The sequence below is a fragment of the Pteropus vampyrus genome, unplaced genomic scaffold (genome assembly GCF_000151845.1).
Source record: "Pteropus vampyrus isolate Shadow unplaced genomic scaffold, Pvam_2.0 Scaffold267, whole genome shotgun sequence".
NCBI classification, from domain to species: domain Eukaryota; kingdom Metazoa; phylum Chordata; class Mammalia; order Chiroptera; family Pteropodidae; genus Pteropus; species Pteropus vampyrus.
The window spans coordinates 914282-919184 of NW_011889048.1; the positions used below are offsets into that span (position 1 = coordinate 914282).

The 4903-nt window shown below is 65.2% G+C and overlaps 1 protein-coding gene across 1 annotated transcript in view; it reads left to right on the forward strand.

The window, feature by feature from the left end:
- Positions 1-1252, forward strand: part of SHC2 (SHC adaptor protein 2) — a 15250-nt gene extending 13998 nt beyond the window's left edge. The window contains exon 12 of the mRNA XM_023520477.1: positions 715-1252. The gene's annotated coding sequence lies outside the window, so the exon portion shown is untranslated. The remainder of the gene's footprint in view (positions 1-714) is intronic.
- The last annotated feature ends 3651 nt before the right edge of the window (positions 1253-4903 follow it).

Below are 4903 nucleotides of genomic sequence, written 5' to 3' on the forward strand. Positions count from 1 at the left end.
GTGGGGTATCAGGAGCAGCCTTCGTGGAGAGACAGGACCTAGGGTAACAGGAAGGGGGTGCTGGGCTCTGGGAACGAGCCAGCGGGGAGAGGTACTGTGGAATTTCCCGAGGGCTGAGAAGAGACGCTTCTGGGCCAGGTTAGGCTGCGCTCCGGTCCCCATGACAACGGTCTCTTTCCTGCCTCCTCCCCCACTCAGCACCGGCCTCCTCCCTGTCCCCAGACAGGCCTGGCTGCTAGCAGCAATGGGCTTCCCAGTCTGGGGAGGGGCTCCAGGGGTTGGGGGTGTCCTACAGAACACAGGGAGCGATCTGCAGCACTCGGGGCTGCGCGTGTGCCGCGCCAGGGTACAATCTGCTTTCTTTCTGTCCCCAAAGTTGTTTGTGACCCGAGAAGGAATGCCGATGGCAGCCGAGGTCGCTGCTCGTGCAGCCGGTGCTCTGTCCGGGGACGGTGCTCTGCCCTCCCCACGGGGTCTGAAACAGGCACTGTTGCCAGCACTCGCTCTGCAGAAGACATGGCTCGGAGAGCCTACGGCACCCCCCTAGGGCACACAGTAGGGACATCGGGGCCCCGAACCTGGGCCCCTTGGCCCGAGGCCCCTCGCTGGGTCACTTTGCTGCGTGTAACTGAGGTTTGGAGCACCTGACTTGAACGCAGGCCTCTGGCCGCTGTCTCGGCTGACCCTTGACCTGTCCTTCGCTTCCTCCCCCAGGCGATGGTTTCCATGCCAGCTCCTGTGTCTGCTCCCTGGTCGGCCCCTGATGCGGTGGCCTCCCGGGCCCTCAGCCCTCCTCTGGACCCCGTCAGGCTGGGCCCGCCATCGCTGCCTCTGCTTCCTCTGCGTGGGCCTTGACTCTCTTCCCCCAGCCGGCCCTGGGCCTCCTCCCAGAGCGGGTGGCCTCCCGCGTCCGCTTCCACCTGGAGCGAGGGCGTTCATACCAAAGACAGACCGTTCTCGCCTTCAAGAACATGCATTCTCAAGCCCGGGCCGAGGTCCGGGAGCGAGGGGCACTGGGGCTTTTTCCGGGCTGGACCTCAGCCACCCCCTGGGAACTGGGGGGTCCCTCAGCCCCCCGGCCTGGAGATGGAGTCTCGTCCTGGCCGGCTCAGGGGCACAGTTGAATTTGGGGGAGAACTGAGGTGCTTTGGGTCCTCAGGCCAAGACGCATGCTGATGGTGAAGTGGGGGCCGCCTTGGGGTGTCCACCTGGCCTGGATGTTGGAATCTTGTTTGTAATAAACCTGGGCTTGACGACCCGCGGAGGGCCCTCCTGCGTCCGGGCTGGGGGCCGGGGGCTGGGTCAGTCTGTGAGAGCCAGGGGGTTTGGGGGGGCGGCTGGAGGAGCAGCCAGTGGCCTGCGGGGAGGGGGTTTCCTCCCAGAGCCCCCTGCCCCTCTCAGCTGCCTCTGTGTTTATACTGAGGTGACTCAACCCCAACTCCCCCAGGGCACGTGATTGTACCCCAGTTCCTCCTTGGGAATAGCTGGTTTGCCTCCTGGGCGCTCCGATGGCCCGTAAACCCCTTGCCTCACAGGCCCCCAGCTCCTCGCCACTCTCATGAGGTGCCACGTCATCCTCGAAGCCCCCCCGCTCCTCCCTGGTACCCAGCTTCCTCCTCTGGCTCTGTAACTTCTGCCCTCCAGACCTTCCCTCGCAGGGACTCTGGGACTCTGTCCCCAGGACACACTCCTCTCACGAACATGGTGGCGTCTCTCCCGAAGGCGCCCCCCACCCCCCCGCAACCTGCCAGGGTCTGGGTCTCGGGGGAGGGGCTGTGCTGTCTCTGCAGTCTGCAGGCCCTTCCCCATGCCTGGGGGGTTTGCTACGCATGTGGGGAGTCAAGGTCACTCTGCGCCTCCCACGACGAGGGGGAAGCCATCCAAAGGCAGAGCCAGCGGGGGACTCTGGTGCCAAGTCTCCGACTCCAGAGCCAGCAGTCCGTGCATCCAGCCCCCAGTGTCTATGATTCATTTCATCCGCCAGCCCCCCCCAGCCTCACTCAGCGCCCCCCTCCCCCCCGCCCCGCACCACTAACTTTTACTCGCCCGCACCGAGCTCCTCTCGTCCGCCACAACCTCTGGTGGCTGAGGGGGATGCGCGGTGACCAAGACGTAGAGTTTCTAGTCAAGCGACATGAATCGGCAAGTCACCACAAAGTGTCACTCTAATGACAACTGTGACAAGGAGAGCGTCCTGGACCTCCGAGACTCCAGGGGCCCCAGGAGGCTTCTCGGAGCCTGGGCAGGGTGGTGTCCTCTACAAAGGCCCTGTGATGTGTGGGGCGGGGATGGCCAGTGAACGAAGGTGAGGTCGGGGGCGGCGGAATGGACACCAGGGCCGAAGCCGGGTGCCAGGGAACGTGGCTAGGGACAGCATAGGAATGGGGGTGGCCAAGAGAGTGCACCGGGGGGGGGCCACAGAGCCAGGGTTCACACCCCTCGCCTCCCCTGTCCCACGCCCGGGTCTGGGGTGCACCTGCAGTTACGGGAGCTGGGAGCCGGGCTCGGCGGGGACCCCGCGCTGTCTCCTGCCCCATTCACCCTTCGCTTATTCAGGCAGCAAAGGCTCCTGCCCTGGTCTCGCCCCCGGGAGCCCTGGGGTAGGAGGCAGTGGAGACGGGAGTTCAAGTCCCGCGGGGCAGTCTGGGGCCAGTTGCTTCTCTTCCCTGGACTGGGCGCCCACAGAGCTAGGCCATTCCCCGCGCCTCAGCGTCCTGATCCGCGAGCCGGGGAGGGCGCCCCGCCACCCCACGCCTTGCCGCCCGGGTCCGTCCTGGGCGCGCAGACTGGCCTTCCCTCCGGCTCAGAGCCCAGAGCTGCTTGGGCACAGCTGGCTCCTCAGGCCTGGAGCTGCCGACTCAAGCCCTTTGTCTCTGAGCCACCTCCCTGAGCATCTGCTCCCTCCTAGCCTGGCTGCCAGATGCTGCAGGGCGCAGCCTATGACTCAGGCCGGCCTCTGGGAGGCGCCCCTGCTGCGCCTCCCCGAGATCTACCACACCCCACTCCCCATGCAGCCGGGCCCTGGGGGTGAGTGAGGACCAGGCCACCCAGCATGAGGTGGCATGGTCAGGGCGAGAGGGGCTGGTGGATAGCACCCAGGGTCCCCCGCTTGGGCCTGAAGCCCGCAGCCACCCCATCTCTGGTTCCAGGAAGGCTGCTGCTCAGGGTCCAGGGGTGTCTTGGGGATCTGCCACACCTGTCAGCCACGGGGCTATGCAGCGGAGGTAGAAGGCTTCTTTGACCAAGAGAGTGTGCCATTAAGGATCAGAGCTGAGCCAGTCTCCCTGCTCTGCCCCTTCCAGCTAGGTCTGCAGGTACCGGGGACCCGTGCTCTGGTACCTTTCCCCTCTGAGCCTGGGGTCCCCCAGCTCCCAAATGTGCTGGGGTGGGGGGGAGACGGTGGGGCTTCTGGCTGAGCTGGGCTGTGCTGGGGTCAGGGTTCTGGAGTTTGCTTTGAGGAGGCCGAGTTCCTTTCCTCACCAGCAGCAGCACCTGTGAAATGTGACCAACATTTCACAGGTGCTGCTTCACATTGCGAAGTGCTTTGTGACACTGTGATACCTGTGGACCACCGAGGAGACGGAGGCACAGAGGGTTTGGTCACTTGCCAGAAGTCACAGGAAGTCGACACCAGGACACAGACCCCGATTGGGCGTCTCCAGATCAGAATTGCTCAGCGCAGGAAAGAGCACAGAGTAAACTCACTGCCTGTCCCCCGACCAGCTGGGCAGGGCCGAGTGCAGACCAGGACCCAGGCCAGTGGGCACTGCCCCTTTCCGGCCCCTACCGCCCCTGTCCCTGTGGTGGAGGAAGGTGGCCGAGGCCCCCAGGGCCTTGCTGCAGGAAGGAGCTCTATTCCAGGAGGTGAGCTTCCTGGGGTGGCACCGATCCGTCCACTCTCTGGCAGGTCCTCGTTAAAGACCCAAGCCTTGGGGACACGGCAGGGCTCAGAGCACCACCCTTCCTGCTGGCAGCTCTGGGCCCAGCAGCGGCGATGGGCATCCTTCGTGACAGCAGAGGGTGGGGTTCGGCTCTGTCAGGCCGTGACACGGCGTGGCACAGGGCCCGGCTGGCGGGCAGGGCAGGAGGCTTCCGAGAGGCCATGGGGGAGATGACGCACTCCTTGGCTCTGCCTGCCCGGTCAGACTGTGTGGCGACACCAAGCGTTGCCCCAGCACACGGAGCGGCTCGCTGGGTGCTGGGTGAGTGAGTCGGGGAGGCCTCCAAACCTCCCTCTCCCCATCTGGGCAATGGCATCCTAACCCCCATCTCACTCCAGGGTCACGCCCAGGTGTCAGAGTAGCCGGGCCTTCAATTCGCTGGCTCCTCAGCAGCTGAGACTGGGCTCGGGACTGGTTGGCTTTGGGTTCCAGAAGGGGAAACTGAGGCTGGGAGGGAGGACAAGGAGTGAGGACGCAGGGGGTTCGGGTGGCAGATCACAAGGCAGGCGGGGATGGGGACCCAGGGCGACCCTGCAGTCTGAGGAGCTGCCGGGTCCCTCGTTTCTCTGCCTGTGACGCACGCTAGTGCTCTGCCCTCGAGGGACACTTTCCTGTCACAATTCTCACTCACCCGTGTGCTTCTCTGTGGGTGCCAGGCCCTCAGATGGATCATGAAGCGGGTGCTGCATTCTGTCACTGGCCAGCGACCGGCAGGTACTCAATAAACACCTGTCTGTGATGCTGAGCCGCAGCCACTGGCTGGCTCCTGGGTGGCGGCGCCGAGCCATGTCCACTCGCCGCGGGCTTAGCTGCTGGGTCCTTGCTTCTGGAAGGGAACCCCCACCTTCCCCGGCTGCGATGGGGGTGGAGGGAGCTGCGGGGCCTGCCGCCCGCCGGCTGTGAGAATGAGCGTCGGGGAAGGGACGTTAGGGTCTGGCGCCCAGGAAGCGCTCAACGGTGCA